General features: G+C 39.1%; 1 protein-coding gene across 1 annotated transcript in view; it reads left to right on the top strand.

Annotated features, from left to right (window-relative positions):
- Positions 1 to 2,115: 2,115 nt before the first annotated feature.
- Positions 2,116 to 17,578, top strand: part of LOC128739158 (excitatory amino acid transporter 3) — a 52,538-nt gene continuing 37,075 nt past the window's right edge. Inside the window, exon 1 of the mRNA XM_053834579.1 lies at positions 2,116 to 2,956. The gene's annotated coding sequence lies outside the window, so the exon portion shown is untranslated. The remainder of the gene's footprint in view (positions 2,957 to 17,578) is intronic.

The raw sequence follows: 17,578 nt of genomic DNA, 5'->3' as shown, positions 1-17,578 counted from the left end.
TGATGATAGTTCCGTTAATTTCCACGTTTGCTCTTTGTGTTGCACCTTCCAAGGCAATGTTTTGATAGCAGGTTAGAGAGTGCATCCTAGTTTTAGTCCAGCCAACGTCACGAAAGAGACTGAATTATCACCAGCTATTCTGACGCATGATTTTGATCCATCCAGCGTTGCACGAATCAGCGTAATTAGTTTCGTCGGAAAACCATGTTCTAACATTAACTGCCACAGCTCATTGCATTTGACTGAATCGTACGCCATCTAAAAAATTTAGGTGAGGTGACTGTGAGAATAAGGCCCCATTCTTAGTTTCACCACTATCTATACAACTCACCCATAACTCCATGTGTTACTCGTATAAAATTCTGTTATAAATTTGAATTTGTTTTTGCTTCCCAATTAGTTTAGTTTTGATTTGTAACATAATATGTTAAAAATATCAAAATGTGTTATAAAACAGATATAATCTTGTTATAGCCTCCTGATCGGGTGCCCATGTGACGTGAGTCAACTGTGAAACAACAATTAAACGAAGAATCGTCTTAAGCGTTTTTGCATTTTTCATTAATTCCACAGTAGGTACGATAGTTTTTTTTTTGCAATTTGTTTTCAACATTTCGCAGCACGTGATTCACGCTCAGTTATATCCCGAATTCATTTTATTACGCTGGTTTATTCCGGTTTACACGAGCTATAACCGGACACTGCTGTCAAAGCGGGCACGAATTCTTTCAGAATTATGGACCACTGTTTTAATAGACGAGAAGGTCTAGAATTACGGTTCACAGATCAACTAGGCAAATTTTACCAACTAATTAATAGGTTAATAAACGAATTTGCATCTTCGTTTACATCTCTCAGGTAAACTTATAATTGGCATATTTCAAATTAGTTTATAAAATGTATGCTATTATTTCGAAAAAATAAAGTAATGCTCAAGAACCGTGACTGAAACACGATAGCATTCCAATATACTGCGATTACGCAGGATCTTTTTACTAACTGATTAGTATTCAGTAGACAGCTTGGAATCAGAATTAGAATTCGAAGTAACAGACATATAAATCCACAAAAGGAACGTACAAAGCTCTGTTACGTTCCTGCTCTATGTTTGGTGACATTTTCTAAGCACGCAACGTTTTAAGGTCCATTACGGAGAGTTATTACTGTTAATATATGTCTATGTTTCAAGCCCATCTGGACTGAAAGCGATTGAAAAAAAACGAGAAGACGTGCCAATTCAGTTCAATTCAAAGATGACAATATTTCTATCGTGTGTAACGCTCTCTTTACGTTTCACTCGCAATTTATTGCGCTTCGCTCCACGGCACATTGTGCTGAGAGAGCGAATGCATTTGTAACGACGTTAGCCGGCTGCTGAAATGTATGTATGTACCTGTGTAATTAAATGTACTTCGCACGGCCCGTAATAAAACAGTTACGGTACAGTACGTCATTACAAGGTGAACAATAAAAGTTAGGCTCAGATTTATTACATTTATATTAAAGGGAAATACATCTGCTTTTTAATTTTTGCTATATTCTATATGTTAAAGTTTTCGCATAACCTACACTTATCGTTTATTACTGTTTTTACAGGTTCTAGGGTAACGGGTAATCTGAATGCGGATCAGCCTCCGTTGTCATCTGTCATATTGTGTAAAAAAGCGCGCGCTCCAATAGACCCATGAGTCTTGCCTTCATACTTGCATTGGCAGTCACGAGGCGTGTAAAAAATGTTGTAAATAGAGAGGAAAAAGCTGGCGGGCCGATCGCGGGAGAAGCAAGAAGCTCATCATCATCATCAGCATCATCATCCGTTACCATCTCAACGCCCAGCATCCTCGTTCGTCGGATAGTGTGTGCTACTGGCATGAGCATAGTTCTTTCATCTAATTCAGCTTGCGTCCCTTTTTTTCTATATAGGAATCATCACTGATGGGCGGGTGGAACAGCAGCAGAGCTAGGTTGTGCCTGTGCGGCGGATACGACAACGTAACGACACACGGTAGAGTAGCCCGAAGTCCATTGAAAGCCGTTTAGTTTATATTTATTCGCTGTCGTGGCAAGAGTGAATTTTCGTGTCGTTCTCGCTCGCTGTTTGGTGACTTGCTGGCTGGTGTCATCGCCTCTTCCTGTGACTTGACTTAACCGAGAGATTCAGCAACTGAGTTTCGCGCGTGCTGCTTCGCAGTGATCGTCGTCGTCGTCGCCGTTGTCGCTGCTGCTGACTGGTGCGTTCAATCGCGAAGTTTCCCTTATTGGATTGTTCTCGGTCTGCCGGATTAACATAGCCGCCACGCCGCACACAGAAGACGCGCGAGGTTTGGCTGCTTGGCGTGCTCTTCTGCCCGTTTCTTGCCAAGTGCCGGCACCAGTAACGAACGGATAGAATATTGCATTTGTTTTGTTTCGGGAGTTGACCGCATTTCCCCCCATCGCATTGTGTGACAGATTCGGTGCCCCGTGTGTGGAAGCTGTTAAAAATAACTCAAATCTTCTTCTTGGAGAGTACTCAATCGAATATCCAAAAGTTACTGTGAGTTACGGAACGACGACGGGTCAGCTGTGTACGGCAAGTGACAAATATTCAGCACCAGACATCTCTCAGTCTGTGTTTTGCAAGTGAAACGTGTTTACTGGTTGACGTAAATCTGCTCAGACAGACGAAAGTACCGAAGAAAGTGTATTCTTACTCAAAGAAGAAGAAGGTGAAGTGCAAATCTCGGCGAAATAAGTGAGTTGAAATTAGCGCTGAAAGGGAAGATTAACCGCGCTTCTGAATCTCTACTAAGACCGAATCAGCTGCGCTTGTGGTTTACGGTTTTAACAGGGTGATTCGAGCAGCTGCACAGTTACAAGGAGTACATATAGAAATATAAACCGGTTGGAAAGAGTTTTCCAGCCACAGGACCCCGTAAGAAATCAGCGGAAGCGCATCGGTTGAGGCTAACTAGATGTAAGTTGTGCGGTTCTTTCTAATCTAAACATAATTTTATCGTCATTTTACCAATTATTCAATTTACCAAAATACATATTAATTAATCGAAATCTAGTAGCCCACATTCTATGCATCAAGTTATTGACAATGTCGAACCACAATCATCACATCATATACAATTAACCTGCTGACAGAGTAAACAAAACCGCAAGTTATTGGTCAAGCCTTAAGCCTTCAGGTGGCTCAACCACATCGGTAACTAACACAGTCAAAGTGCCGGCCTTAAGCAGTACGAGCCACTTGCGTACGGTGTAATTGCATTTCAATCACTTCACGCCGAGTGTTCGCATTCTTATCGCTAAAACATATCTTTCCGATATCAATTCCTCTAGCTAGAGTGTGTTAAGTGGGGCAAAGAATTCCGGTGCTTTCTAGAAACATTAAGTAAAAATGCAGTTTGACTTGAGCATACTTCCCTATACGTTAAGCAAGCGGCAAACTCGCATGTACCGCCTTTTATTTTGCAGATAATTAAAATAACAAAAACCTTAAGCAAACTGGACCAAACTAGACTAGACCGAGAGCAACATCTACTTACTCATGGGTTGTTTTTCGGTGGTCCGAACGACGGAGACGGGACTGGTTTGGTCCGGAATTATTGCCACTAGGCGCGCACCGCCGTAACGGGTCACCCGAATAAAACCCAACGGATCAGACCCTTGTTTTCGACAGTTCGTTCTCTCCTGTTAACGGGGTTACATCGGGCGCGGCGACGACAGTGTGTGGTGTCTAGTGTGCATAAATTGTTTAACCATGGATGACAAGAAAGTGAGTGAATCGAATATAAGAAACAAAATTTACTGGTGGATTTATCGATTATCTTATGATTAGTCGTTATTATTTCCTACATACGTAGATGATTATTGAGAGCTATTGTTTTTGAATCTCAAGTGTAAAAATAGGTGGTGAACGCTATGAGTTGGGTTTGCAATTTACAGTTACATTATAGTAATAGTATGGTTACAATGATAAATCCTGTGTATAGATTCCAAAACAAAAGAGAAAAGAAGGGGCCACTGATGAAATGAAATGAATTGATTTAATGCATTAAAAAAAAAATTTTCATTTCGTTGACTAAAATTTTTTTCAATGCATTAAATCAATTCATTTCATTGATTTTTTTTATTGAAAAAGAAGAGGTGGCAGTTTCCTGATTAGTCAATTCGGAGTTTTCGGAAGTTCAATGAGCTTGCTTCGGCAATGCACACGGTTACTGAAATTAAATTATGTCAAGCTTCGTTGGCGATAAACACTCCTGGTGTTTTTTAACAATGAATTGCAGACAAACAGTTTTTGAGCATAAATTTGGAAGTGTTTGAACAGGCTTCGGTAGGCCGGACACATCGCAAGAATGTCACAAAATTGGTTCTCCTCAACAACACTCACCGGCACCAGGAACAGGGGGGCCTATCTCGCAAGAAGGCTCGACCAGGTCGAAAACGACTTGCGACTCCTAAGATGCCTGGGAAATTGACGCCAAATGGCCCAAGATCGAGCATAATGGAGACGATCTTTTGCGATAATTATGCGGCCTTTTCTGAATAACCCTTTCACTTGGAAATTATTATGGATTGGAAGTTATTATGGATTGTTTACGACTCAAAAATTTTCTGCAGAAAACTTAGTTTAGTTAAAGCCTGGCTAAAAGCTAATCTGGATGCATACAACAACCTATATTTTGGGACTGGAGTGTCATAAAAACCGTTGAGTGACTTAATAGAACTCATCATACCCTACACAGTAGAAGAGCGACTGAATCAGCATGTTTTTTCCACCTTGAACGCATTTCTTTAGCATTGTGGAACGAAACTCCGGATAATTTGGAACGTTCATCTCTAGCATAACTTTACAGTAGTGACAGCTAGCTAAACCAGGCTAGAATAAGGCTTGTTCGCGACAAAATCTGGACACCTCAATTTTGCAATAAAAAAAATTTGCTAGAAGTTTAAACCATGAAACAATTTTATATCATTTATGTGTGTATCGTTAATAATTATCAAACAAATTAATATTACTTATTTGCTCTGCATGAAAAATTGGCGAACTTTGGAGTTTACCAAAATGCTCTGTAACGCCATTCCGTTTCATGGCAGTGTAAAAAGACATACCAGGAAGCTGTTTAAAGTCTTCTAGGACATACGTTTCATCGTCCATTATAAAGCTTGGAAACTTCGTTAAATATTCGCGATAAAGCTTACGAGCGCGTGTTTTGGCCGTCGAATTTTGCTTATCATTACGGTTTGGCACAGTCCTCACCTTGAAAGACTTCATGCCTTATCGTTGCTTAGAAGTGTGCACGAATGTTGGCGACATTATTATTTTATGAGCGCACAGTCATTACGAGCGTACATTCATTACGTTACGTCATAACGTACAGAAAGATCTGGTCTCCTCCCTAATATTTGTTTTACCTTCGCATCCTTGTGGTGGTTCCTCAGATCCGTTTTTGTTCCACTTCCCTTCTTCCTAGCTGTTGTCAAGCGAGTATCGAACGATTTTAAAACACTGTGAACAGTGCTTGGAGGAAACCCAAGCTTTTTGGCAAGTTTTCTTAACGAGAGATCCGGATTTTCATTGAGACCGCATACAATTGCTTTTCGCACCCGTTCTTCTTTCGACGCTATTTTACGCTGAGCTAAGCGCTTGTAATATAAACAAGTGTTATATTTTCAGAAAGAACAGACATACGTCTACCACTCTGCGAAATATTTCACTTATTGTTAATGTATTTCCGAAGCTGTGTGTGTTTAGGGGTGTCCAAATTTTGTCGCGAACAAGCCTTATAACGTTTTACCTTTATATTTACGAATGAAGGGTAAAATCCATTTCCTCAAGCATTCTTTCAAGTATACAATTGATGTCACTGTTGAGGAAATGATGAAAGGTTCTGTCCAAGGTTAGTCAAGAGAGGTTTTCTGAAGTTCAAATTTGTTTTTCACCCCCGTTGGGTTACCCTTGACGATCACCGAAATTTTCAAAGCGAAAACTTTTGAATGTATAAACAACGTCGATGGTTGCTAACCAATCGTTCCGCGCACTTCTGTTCTACAAACTGTGAAAACTAGATCGCCTATTTTAACTCACCTTGGTTCAGTCCACAGTGGCACAGTTACATATTTCTTGCCAGATCATGGCCTTCTTTGTGAATTGATTAGCAAACACGAACCTGGCGCTTCGCCACGTCAAGTTGTAATGTGAAATATTTGACCGGGAAATTGCTTGAAATCCATTTTCATGTAGGTTTCGTCGTTCATCAAAATACATCCGTTGAATTTCGTCAAACTTGCTCATACTAACGTCTATACCTCGGATGGAGATGCCAGAATTGGCTTTAACGCACCTCAATATCTTTCTCCCCAGCTCTCGATCCCTAGTTCCGATTTTATTGAAAGTATTTTTGCCCCCTTTTCACATCAGTGTTTTTTTTTTTGAGAAACCTTCAAAACATTACAAATCGGTTGATTTTGGCATTTTTAGCACTTTGCTGAGCTCTCGTTAAAATCGAATAGGTCAGCAAACTGATTGAACTGACGGACCATTGATGCGATTGGTGAGAAGGCTGCATACAGAGTTGGCTGAAATTCTACCTGAAGCATGGTTCGCGGCCGTAGTACTCTAGAAGGTGCGTAGAATCCGATGTGTGCTAGAAGATTTGGAGCATCGTACTCGGCAGTTATCAGTTTGACTATGAACACAGCTTGTGCAGCACGTCGTCGTTGGTCTAAGGTCTTGAGGCCCAATAAGCGACAGCGATCTTCATAGGAAGGCAGATTGTGAGAATCGTTCCAATGTGAGAATCGTTCCAAAGCTATGAAGCATAGCGGGTCGTTGAACTAAATCCCAATTGACGGTTTGCTTTTTCGATAGTCGTTGAGATTTGTGGTTTGAAAGTTAGTTTCTCATCCAGTATCACACCTAAATCTTTCACCTGTTGCACTCTGCTGAGTTTGATGCCGGAAATACTGTAATCAAATTGGATGACATGTTTTGTACGATGATAACTGCACTTAATGACAGCCGATTCCTCTCACACCAGTCGCTAAATATATTTAAGGAATTCTGCAGTTCTACAGAATAACGACGTATATCTTCAAATCGTCAGCAAAAAACTGTAGTCTAACTCGATCAAGAATCAGCGCTGCATCATTTACGAATATTGAGAATAGCAGAGGACCAAGGTTACTACCCTGCGGCACATCTGACTAACTCGTAAATGTAACAGATTGACTATTTCCAATCTGTACGTAGAGCTTCCTATCAACAAGATATGGCACGTGTGGCCCTTCAAAATGATTCGTGCGGCCCGCGGACTGATTTGAGAGATGGTGGACTTATGAGAAAAATTTTTGATGACGTAGTAGTCCCTCAGTTTAGTTGTAATGCCTCGTGCATGTTGTGAATCGGAATGCTTTCCGGTTTAAATCTTGGGGTGATACCTAGAAAGTGGTTTATGTTGTCACATATTTTACGTTTTGTTATGCACTGGAATGGCCAGAGGTTATTGCGGCCCGCGGCATTCTTAGGCGTTCTGATTTGGCCCGCACCATACCTATGCCTGGGCACCACTGCTAACCAGTTACAGATCCTCTCAGTACAACCAAGTCTCTTCAGCTTGCCCAGAATTATTTTGTGATTGACAGTGTCGATGGTGGCTTTTAGGTCAGTATATATTGTGTCAACCTGAGCTTTGGAAATTAACCACTCTGCACGTCCCTCTGCACGTTTCCACTGCACGTCCCCGAAAAAAACCGTGTTGCACTGTGTGGATATAATTCCGACAGGTAGTAAATAATGTCTTATTCACGATAGTTTCGAAGACCTTAGAAAACTTTTTAAATGTTAATTGCCATGAATTTAGCTTTATTCAAGTGATATTTCTTTACCATTTTTATTTGAATATTTGATTTCCGGCATAAGTGCAATCGGGAAGTCCAACTGTTGATCACTTTTTGCAGCGATAGAAACCACATATCGGTGATAGTGCTTATCGGAGTCGGCAAAGAGACTTCCTATCCTATGGAACGCATGGCGTGGCATGTTGCACCGGTTTGTTGAAACCATAGCTGCTCAACATTAAGGACACTCAATTATGGTAGAAATAAGTCGGTAATTACGGCCCTTCCGCGGTCATCTTCAACTTGCACATTTCACAGTGCAGTGGTCCAAAAGGGTGAAAAGTGGTACTTTTTTCTGTGGTACTTTTGCTTTCATTTGAACAATGTAGTGTTTTCGGAATTTTTATTTATAGGAGTACACCTCACAATCTGAAAATCTTAAACGGTAGTCATGGCTTACTATGATAAAAATAAAAAAATGGCTTTTTATGTTGAGAAACACAGACATAGTTTCTTCGGCAAAGTTGTAGAATATACTTTGCTGAATGTTGAATTGACATTTTTATCTCTATCGGGTACGAAGATATAGATCCTTTTCTTTGGAAGCTCTTTAAAAATTAGTTTTTCACTCTCAGCTTTTGTTGGTTGCATTTTACAAGGACACATTGTTCTAAACAGCTATCGAAGAACTCAAATCACACGTTTTTGCAGAAGACGGACAATCTCTAGGATATTTACTTTCTAAGTTATTACATATTTAAGTTTTATTTTTCCTTAGCTTCACGGACCTATAAAATGAAATAGGGCAAGTGAACAAATGAAATCAGCCAAAGTAACAATTTCAATTTTAAGGTGCACTTGAAGAGGTTTCCAGCATTTGCTGCTTAAAACCGATCTCAAAACTTGTAATTCTACAAAACTGCAATAAAACAGCCATAAAACCCTTATAAGGCGAGAGAGGCCCACACTAAAGAAAGTTCTCAAGAAAATTTCCAAAGATCCTTTTAAAACTTGTAATTCTTATCGATATCTATTTACAATGACTTCCAAGAGTCGCTTGAAACAAAAAGAAAACCGCCACAAGTGTTGATGATTTTATGGTTGTTGCAAGACATCATACACTTTTCACAGCCTTAAATGTTCTAAATTGATCAAGAGCTATAAGCTATAAGCATTCACAGATATTGCCATTTCGAAATGGGTATAAATGAAAATTGAAAATAAAAATGGTGATAAAAGCAGCTGCTTTGATGCTCATAAATAAGAAATTTTTCATGCCACGCTCGGTTTGTCGATGTTTTGTGACATGAAAGTTAGAAAATTTTAACGCGCCAGTTATTTTTGCTAGATTATTGAAAAATTAAATTAATAAAAAAAATTAATGATTTCATGAAGAAGTTGATAGCAACCAAATTTTTAACTAATTGTGGCAAAAAGGCTTTTATATGTCTAAATATTTATTTAAAAAAATAAGATCACTAATGGTATTGCATAATACCATATTTATAAGCGCCCATATGCAATTGACTACAATTTGAAAAGTAATCAAAATAGCCCTGTTCGCCATTTTTTCAATGGTTTTATCCAAATCCACCCGAAAGCGCTTATTAGACTAACATTTCTTGCACAAGACAAAGAAAACTTTTCCAAGAGCGCGATAAGTTCATCAATACTTATTGTATTCTTGAAGAAGACAAGTTGCGCTTGAATAAGAATTGTTTGAATTACTTCAGGGCACCAAGTTTTTGCGAGATAACCATTCTAGTATAAACAAAGAAAACATCAACGAAGTATCGACGTAACGTGTTGTTTGTGCTGTTTGGACTGCACGACAGTTCCAAGCGTTTAATTTACAATTGGTACAGCTGTTTTTAAAAGTTATGCTTCAACTGCTTCAGTGCCTTCAAAAATTTTCCATACAAAGACATCTGACTTATGAACTCTATATTTAGTTTAAAAAATACGAAAAGCTCTAGAGGAAACCCGCACCGCCTCTGGCAAATGCATCATTACCGGCACTGTCCTTCCCCAGTTCAGTTAGTCCTGAGACATTTATTGTTTTGTGACTTCGCTGATTATTCATATGAAAGAGTTTTCAAAATATTACACAGATTTTCGCTTAATTTTCGTTTAAAAGATCTGTATTCTTCAATTTCAGGTTCAGACGCCCATTTTGACAGATTGGTTGTTTACGTTAGAATGTTCTTATTCAAAAGTATGATTTCTCTTTCAAGAATATACGATTTTATAAGAGTTTTATGGCAGTATTGTTAAGATAAACGAATCTTGCAGACGAATGTCATAAGTTTCTGTAAAAACTATTGTTAAGTTTTAAGGAACGTCGTTTTTATGCCAAAAAGCAGTATCCTTTAAAACCCCTTATAAGGTGAATTACACTTATTGATAATTTAGTTTTATGGGTGATTCTTCAAGTCTTCTTCAGTCATACTTCAGAAATGTTAGTCAAATAAGATAAAATTCACTTGAGGAGAAACATCATAAAACCTAACAGACTTTGAAATGCTCTGATAAAACTACTATAAGAAATGAATAAGACCAATTTGCTATTGGATTGTTACTTGGGAGTGCTTCACCTTGAAGCTTAGATCAAGTACTACAAATTTGTATAGGTGTCGCTCATTGGCTCGCAAAGTTAAGGAAAAATAAAGCTCAAATAAGCGATAACTTTGTGAGAAAAGGTCCTAGAGGTTTGCGGTCTTCCGCAAAAATGTGTGATTTGAGTTCTTCGATAGCTGTTTAGAACAATGTATTCTTGTAAAATGCAACCAACAAAAGCTAAGTATGACAAACTAATTTTTAAAGAACTTTCTAAGAAAATGGTCCATATTTCTGCATCCGATGCGATAGAAATAGAAATGTTATTTTTTAGCAAATAGGTATACTTGCTTTTATATTTTCTACAGCTTTGCCGAAGAAACCGTGTCTAGATTTGTTAGCACAAAAAGGGAGGTCAATGAATCCGTATTAAACTTTTTGGGATATTGAATGTGGGGTCGGAATGAGCAATTAAATAAGCCAATTTTAGTTCAAATCGGAGATAGTCGATTGTAACCGATGCAACCGGTCACTTGACACATGGAATGACTCAATTTCAATTTTTAAAAAACCATTTCTGATTACCCCTGTTTACTTATTCGACAGAGGTTGCTGATAACATTGGGAACTTTCTATTCTACTAACAAGCAATCTGAGCTCACTGGTAACGACTGAGCGTAGATCGTTGAGTTTTTTTGGCGCAAACGGCCTCCTAACCAGATTGGTGTAGTTTCCTCGAGTGTTCAATCTTCTTTCTTGCTATTTTCTATAGTAACTTTCCATAGGCTTATCACATTTTACCACTCATCAATAAAATTTATATCACTTAACCACACACAGGTGCTTAAGGCGTGTAATCAGTTTTGCGAGTGACTCCAGTCCGATCACTTAAATCTCGATTCAATATAAATTTACAATTGAAAGAGTTGAGGGGTTTTCTTTTTAATTTTTCTTATTCAAGCCAGGAACCATATTTTATTGATTTATTTTTGTTAATTTTTTCTTAGAGAGTTCGTCAAAGGTTTTCTAACGTATCGAGACAATGGTGTTATTCAGACTATTCATAAAACATGAAATTGCTTTTATTCCACATAACATGAATTCAATCTTAAGACCTTTGGGACCTATTCGTCACTATACGTATTGAGCAAATGAACAGTTTTAAAACGGTAAACCGGTTGAAAGCTGCCATACTTCGCGAGTAGACAGCAATTGATACCAAACTGCTAAAAACCCTGTAAACAGAACAAACAATACTGTATGTTCGAAGTTATAAAAAGAAAAGGGGAAACAGCTGAATAATAAATTATGCTAATTCTCGTTGTGATTATTCATCTGCATGAATATAAAGTGAATATAAAGTGGTGTCATAAACATGACGGAGCAGCAAAAAGTGCAATATAAAACTTAATGAATTTGGTTTTTTTTTGAAGAATTCCGTTACTTACTTGACGCGTTTCACCCATATACAGTCAAATCAAAAGAGATATTTGGTTTTGACTCATATTACATCCAAGAAGAGAGATCTCAACAAATGAAATTATAGCCTGCAAATTCTATTTTTATTTATTATTTAATCAACCTAGAACGTGAGCAAATATCGCACATATTCAACTTGTTGCGTAGGTAATGGCATGCCATAATCAATGCAGGACGCACAGATTGGGAATTCACCGCCAATGCCGCGACGCGATTGATATCGCGTAGGTGTCAATTCTCGGGTGTCAATTATCTTGCAAACATGCACCCCGGAGGCAGCGGATTCCAAAAATGGCTCTGCCATGGCTTTCCCGCTGAGGTGAACGATGCACGCGTACCTTTGCCCGTGCCACCGCACCGCACCGTTCCGGCCGGCCTCACCGGGCTTTGGTCGAACCACAACGAGGTGTTGTTAATTGACAAATGTATGATTATTTGATTATGATGTTTTCCGAAAATAAACCGACCAATTCGCGGGTTGGTTCCAGCTGCTCGGTGGATGTGTTAATTTAATATCATTGAGTTTGGTTCGGACCACGGGGTGGTCACATTTAAGACTCATTTTCAGTTATTTCTGGTTACATGGTTATACCCCTCAAACTAGCAACATAGTAACAAACTGTGACAACATTGTATGGAAATAGTCTTCTTTTAGTTAAATAACAGTGTCCACTCTTCGACCAAGTATCCGCAAAAAATATTTTTTCTCAGTTCTAGGATGGTTCGATCACTCTGACTCAATTTTAATTCAATCGATAGTATCGTCTCAGCCGAGCAAAATTTGACAAAGTTATGTATGGGACATTTGTAGAACTAGTTATTATCTACAATTTTGTTGAATTAAGTTTTGCTGTATCTTTTATAGTTACGGCGCTACAATGCTAGTAGCTCATTAGTAGCTAAAGGAATGTTCACTTAAGAGGTCAATCCCGGTGTAGTGGTTAGCATTCACGCCGAGGACCCGGGTTCAAATCGTAACCCCGCAGAATTCACGAATGACTGAACCTGTTAAAGTGACTGTAATCGAAATTTTATAAAAATAGTTTATTATATTCTAATATATTACCGTGGAATGCATGCCAAGTAAATCAAATGCAGAAAAGTTTGCGCTGATGATGAGTACCGTAGTCGGCCATTAATCACGTTGAATTGATGTAGGAATTGCTCGGTACTATCCATTAATATCAAATTATTGGTACTAAATCAGCGCATTTACTGCAGATAGTCGTCGTCACAGCGCAGAGAGACGGGGGTGACTGATATGTTTACATTGTTAGCTGCACATCTCAAGAGCAAGTTATACACAAACTATTAGCAACAAGTGGGTGTAGTATGTATGGCACTAAGTATACTCGACTGCACAGTATGGCGCGCGGACCTGACTTTTGCCATTGGGTTCTTTAGTCATCGTGTGATATGACGGTAAAATTTATTCGATACTAGGCATTGAGGAGTAATTTTATTGAAAGGGGTTTTTTTTAACGATTTTAGACGCTTTAAACCCCATTTGCATTTATAAATAATTTATTGTAAAATTTTGGTTTTGTTTTGTTTTGTATTTTACATGGTGAGCCCAATGTGCATCGCATCGTATTTGCCAGTGCAGAAAGTGCACTGGTTGCTGTGTGTGGTGCAGGGTTGTACTAGTGTCATGGTTGTCTTCCGCTGTTTCTCGAGCGATATGTTTGATCATTTCAACCCTGCTGCTTTGCACGGCGAGCGCCTATTCTCGTAGAAATTGATTTATTTTTCACAGACGTGAGTACCGGTTGCCGGTTGTGATCATGGCTCATGCATATGAATCAAAAATGCTGCGTTCATTTTATACGGCTGCTGTAGTAGTGCGAATGGCAGCTAATCCTGGAACTGGTATAAGGGCTTGAATACGTACTTGATGTATTCTATTTTTCAAGATGTGCCATTATTATTTCGTGTTCAACACGTATTTCAAAAATGTTTTTGGATGCTTTTATTATAAGCGATGCACGCTTTCATGTATTGTCAACTTCCTATCTCATCCCATCGCATCGCAATGATATGTCGTGTCGTATGTTGTCCATTCCACAGCGACACACACTCTTATGAATGAATGGAACAAAGAGATTAAAATGTACCGTAAGACATAACCCACTCTCTCTAATCTTTTACGACACTGAATAGAATGTTTTAGATGAACCACTTGTTTGCCAAGTGGACACTGCCAGGCACTGAAGTGTGATTACACGAATGGGTGCGAATGACTTTCACATAGAAATAACTTTTTGCCATGATTTTCCTCAAGTGAGTACATGAAGTAAAGAAAAGCTAGAATAAAGGTTATGCGATAAGTGGTTTTGAGAACTGGAAAAGAATCGATTTAACTCACAAATTTTTCTCGTGTCCACCAACTCGCAATATTTAACGGGAAACTAGCAGTCATTAACTTTTCGTCGAAAAGCCCAATTTCAGAAGCAGTTTTTGGGCCCAAAAGCGGGATTCTGTTTATAAAAATGTAAATACTGCATTCTTTTTGCTAATCTGAAAATCCCGAATTAATTTTCATAAACAGAATTTTTGTTTCAAACAAAAAAACTGCTTTTGAAATTGGCAGAATCGATGACGACTAATTTCACCTTAAAAGCAAAGCAAAGTATTGGCCTTGAACGTCTTTCTACGAATTGACCCCTCTTAAACGATAGACTACGCAGCCGGCTGTTAGAGTAAAGAACAATTACAGGGCTAGTGCAACGATTTTACTGACTCTATCTAGCAGCACTGCCCAGCCAAGATTCGAACATACGACGACTGACTTGTTTCGTGAAAAGCACCAGAAGAAGGGCAGGTCGTCTTGACTAGTGCAACTATCGAGGCATAACGTTAATGAACGCCGCCTACGAAGTATTCTCCCAAATCGTTCTACAGAGGCTGTCACAGATAGTCCAAGTATTCGTGGTGAACTGCTAAGCGGGCTTCAAAGAAACTCGCGCCACCGTGAATCAAATTCTTACTATCCGACAGATGCTGCAGAAATATTGGTAATACAATATGCCCACGGATCATATTCATCGACTTTAAAGCGGCATGTGATACGGTCGATCGAGACCAGCTAGGCAGATAATGCAGCATTACGAATTTACGGACAACCTATCGGGACTGATCGATGAAACTTTGGATCGGATAAAGTGTTCAAAACGGCTTCAAAACACGGCGAGGGTTGAGACAAGATGGTGGCGGCGTGTTGTTTATCATCGCCCTAGAGGGGGTGATTCGACGAGCGAGCGGGCATAGGAGAGCTGGCACGATTCAGTAAATCTTATCTTATCTTATCTCACACTAACGCAGCCAATACTTGAAGGCATCCTGGAAAATGCCGATTGCTTAAATCGGTCATTTTTCTTGTCAACGGCCAGGCCAACTGCGCAGCATGTACCGCAGAGAGAATTCCAAAGAATTAAGTGGAATTAAAAATGATACTTAATTCCATTCAACTCATTGAAATCAAGGGGAAGGAAGAAAGCGTGGACCTCCCGTACCAAACGCTTCCCTTGAAGATATTGATTAATTTACAGATTACAAATTGTAGTCGTTGGGAGTATCTTTGCTAATAAAGGTTAAGTGATACTCCGGACCCTCGGGGATGAACTTATGGCATTAACCATAGTCTGGCTGCAATAGGCCAAGGTTATAGCGCCTTTTTTTCGCTCTCTGAGAATTGAAAAATTCCGTCTACCTGGCATCATTTTAATTATTTAGTAAAAGAATAAAATTTAGAAATAATAAAATATATGAATGCAGGAAAATCAAATAGATAAACGAGTGAAGTTATGAAACGACCTCACCGGCATTTGTTTCTTCGTCCATTCCATTAAATCCCGCCACTCAACAGCATCTTCGATTAAACCTGAAACAGTCCAAAGTCCCATTCGAAAGCCAGGTTTTGGGTGCCTCCGGGGCAGAAACCGCAAAAGTCACTACCGTATGCACAAGCGTAAATTCGGACCGCTTCCAGTAACAGTTGCCTCCAGTAATTCCGTCTGCATCCAAACATGTAACTTGCTTGTCACTATCTTCAAGGCACATGCCAATTCTATATCTGCTGCCGCTGGCCGAAAAACTAATCTGTTTGACTATTTCCAACTTCCCAACTCGTACGAAACCGATAATCCGTTTTATTAAATACTAGCTGACCCGACAAACTTCGTATTGCCACAAATTAACCTGTGTTGTACATAAATCATGAATCTCGGATGATCTTTGTCACAATCTCGAGTTTTGCAAGCCCCCCACTGGGCGGCGCTTCCGACGGCGGGTCACCGGCAACACTCGCGACCGTCTCGTCCTGAATGATCTAGTGTTACTATAGATAGTTTTTGTGGTCTTGTATTGACTAATGTTTTATGGAAGAGTCTCGAATTTCTCGAGTTCGATTAGTTTTTGAGTTTCGCAAAAATTTCTGTTTTATTTGTATGAGAGTCCATATCCCCCTACCACAGGGGTGAGAGGTCTCTAACTATCGTACAATAAATTCAAGACTCCAAAATCTCCCACATGCCAAATTTGGTTCCATTTGCTTGATTAGTTCTCGAGTTATGAGGAAATTTGTTTTTCATTTGTATAGGAGCCCCCCCCCCCTCTTAAAGTGGGGAAATCCATAGAAAATATACCATAGAAAATATTCTTGCCTACAAAAACACCCACATGATAAATTTGGTTCCATTTGCTTGATTAGTTCTAGAGTTATGAGGAAATTTGTATTTCGTTTGTATGAGAGCCCCCCCTCTTAAAAAGGTAAGGGGTCCTAATTCACCATAGAAAATATTTTTGCCTCCAGAAACCTCCACATGCCAAGTTTGGTTCTATTTGCTTGATTAGTTCTCGAGTTATGAGGAAATTTGTATTTCGTTTGTATAGGAGCCCCCCCTCTTAAAGTGGGGAGGGGTCTTAATTTACTATAGAAAATATTCTTGCCCTCGAAAACTTTCACATGCCAAATTTTGTTCCATTTGCTTGATTAGTTCTTCAGTTATGAGGAAATTTGTATTTCGTTTGTATAGGAGCCCCCCTCTTAAAGTGGGAAGAGGTCCTTATTCACCATAGAAAATATTCTTGCCCTCGAAAACTTTCACATGCCAAATTTTGTTCCATTTGCTTGATTAGTTCTTCAGTTATGAGGAAATTTGTATTTCATGTGTATAGGATCCCCCCTCCTAAAACGGGGAGGGGTCCCAATTCATCATAGAAAAAATTTTTGTCTACAAAAACAACCACATGCCAAATTTGGTTCCATTTGCTTGATTAGTTCTCGAGTTATGAGGAAATTTGTATGGAAGCCCCCCCTTTTAAAGAAGAGAGGAGTTGTAATTCCCCTTATAAAGAGGGGAGGGGTCTCAATTTACCATAGAATAAATTCTTGTCACCGAAAACACCCACATGCCAAATTTTGTTCTATTTGCTTGATTAGTTGTCGAGTTATGCAGAAATTTGTGTTTCATTTGTATGGGAGCCCCCCCTCTTAGTGGGGCGAGGGGTTTCTAACCATCACTAAAACCTTTCCTGGCCCCAAAAACCCTCTACATGCATATTTTCATGCCGATTGGTTCAGTAGTTTTCCATTCTATAAGGAACATACGGACAGACAGACAGACAGACAGACAGACAGACAGACAGAAATCCTTCTTTATAGGTATAGATTGCTTCACAAACTCGGAGAGCTGGCACGATTCAGTAAAAG

This window comes from Sabethes cyaneus, chromosome 3, assembly GCF_943734655.1.
Source record: "Sabethes cyaneus chromosome 3, idSabCyanKW18_F2, whole genome shotgun sequence".
NCBI classification, from domain to species: Eukaryota; Metazoa; Arthropoda; class Insecta; order Diptera; family Culicidae; genus Sabethes; species Sabethes cyaneus.
Note: the sequence above shows the minus strand (reverse complement) of the source record. Positions and strands in the feature narration are given on the sequence as shown.